Raw genomic sequence first — 2,252 nt, forward strand, 5'->3', positions numbered from 1 at the left:
ATCGCCCCATGCAATCATGCGGTATGGTGCATGCGGCTACAATATGACATACCTGAACAAAGGTAAACGTAGATATATAACAGAGATATAAACAACATGAATCCAACAATATATAACAAGTATCTCCAACATCTAATCATGGGTAGATAAGCACTATAAGTAACCATAACCACGAACACATATACACATGGCAGGAGATATAAGTAAACCAGACTAATGTAAAGCATCTAACAGTAGAAGCATGTGATAGGTATCAACTAAGCTAAGACCAGGGAAGAAATAAATCTACCATCTATCACTAGTAACTATATATAAACTATACATATCATAAGACAGTATCAAAAGATAAGTCAAAGAGTACCCGCCTCAAATAGAAGGTACAATCCAGTCCTAATCCAATATCGAGATGCTCGTCTCGAATCAGAGTCCTGTGTCAAACAACATATATATTTTATTTAGCTAAATTCAAATGAAATAGCTAAATAAAATTCCTAAAAACTAAATTAGGGCAAAACCCTAATCACCACAATCACAACTTACCAATTTAAATCTAATGGTCGATTAGGGTTAGTTACCTAATCCCTAACCACCAATTAGATTAGAAATCCAACGGTTGATTAGGGTTAATTACCCTAACCCTAACCATTTCATTGGATTTATTCTACACAATTACATCTACGCAATTTAACAACTAGTTACAACATGTATCAAAATCCCTCCACATAAACTACTAAGTAAAACTCTAATTCCAATCTAGAACAAGATCATCTAGAATTCAACTCCGAAACATGATCTACAACAAGATCAATTATCCTATTCCTTACCTCAAATCCAGTTGTTGTTGCTGCTGGATGGTTTACTGCCGAAATCAGAAAGTTCACAAATAGAACAGAGCAGATCGAACCTACTGTTGATGCTGGATTGAGGTGATTGTTACTGCCGGAACCAAACACAATTCCACAGCAAGAATGGAACCTCACCTCCCCTCACTGGAATCAATAGGATCAAGAAGGAATCAAAACAAAGATCACATATCAACATGAAATGATGATCTCTGATCAAGCAACACATAATTCCAAATAGAACTCACCTTCAACCAGGACCTCAGTTAGCAACAAGGAAGAGATCCAAGATCTAATCAAGAAAAATCCAACACAATTGATCCGATACCTTTCCCTAACCAGAACAGAAGAATCAATGAGGAACATAACCTAATCGAACAGAAACCTTGAATCTATGAAATTCCCGACAACTCTTACCTCTATCGATCACCTCCGGACGATGTCGCACAACCCGATCCGGCGGAGAAGACGCTGATTGCTCTGTGAGCAGCTCGTGGAGATGGAACGAAGGGTTGATAGGCTAGGGACGACACAGATCGCGCACCTGTCGTGCCCTAGCCACCTCGTCGGCGTCGCTCAGCCGTAGAACTCACTGGACAGAACCCTCGGCCGAAGAAGATCTAGGCTCCGCCGTGCTCCAGCAAGCTCCGGCGAACGAAGATGATCACCAAAGGAGAAACTCCGCTCCCGTCGCCTCCGATTCGTCCGCGAGAGAGAGATCAAAGGAAGGGGAGAAGAGAGGATCGGGAAGGAGGAGAAGGTTCGGGTGAATAGGGTTCGGCGATGGGTTTGGGTAAGGAAAAGAAAGGAATTTATAATTTAAAACTTTTTCTCACTTAAACAGGTATCCCAAACAGGCTTTATCCGCGCCCGAAATTGATCCCCTCAAAACCCGTCGTACGAGCTCCGAAAAATTCCCAGAAAATTCCTAAAAATTCCGGAAAAATTCTATAAGGCTATTTTCCAAATAACCCTATTAATTGAATTTTCCGAGATCTCACATCCTCCCCTACTAATAAAAATTTGGTCCCCAAATTTTGCTATAACCAATAGCCAACACTGAAATATAACCATACAGTATAAATGCTGAAGAAACTCTAACCCACATACCTCAAGTAAAAAGATGGGGGTATCGAGCTCGGATCGTATCCTCCAGCTCCCAAGTAGCCTCCTCGTCAGAATGATGCTGCCATCTGACTTTAACCAGTCGGACAGTCTTGTTCCGCAGCTGACGCTCTCTATGGTCCAGAATCCACACCGGAGCCTCCTCGTAAGTAACATCTGGCTGAATAGGAACAGATATATCTGACAGAACATGTGCCGGATCGGATACGTATCTCCTCAGCATAGATACGTGGATGGCAATGGTGCCAAACGATAAGCTACCGCTCCAATCCTCTCTAAGATCCG

General features: G+C 41.8%; 1 long non-coding RNA gene across 1 annotated transcript; it reads right to left on the minus strand.

Annotated features, from left to right (window-relative positions):
• Positions 1 to 367: 367 nt before the first annotated feature.
• Positions 368 to 1,104, minus strand: LOC122030288. Its single transcript, XR_006125378.1, has 3 exons — positions 1,091 to 1,104; positions 825 to 989; positions 368 to 428 (listed from the first exon to the last, which is right to left on the minus strand). It is a non-coding gene; the product is annotated as an uncharacterized LOC122030288 (long non-coding RNA).
• Between the last annotated feature and the right edge of the window lie 1,148 nt (positions 1,105 to 2,252).

This window comes from Zingiber officinale, chromosome 10B, assembly GCF_018446385.1.
Source record: "Zingiber officinale cultivar Zhangliang chromosome 10B, Zo_v1.1, whole genome shotgun sequence".
In the NCBI taxonomy this organism is placed as follows: domain Eukaryota; kingdom Viridiplantae; phylum Streptophyta; class Magnoliopsida; order Zingiberales; family Zingiberaceae; genus Zingiber; species Zingiber officinale.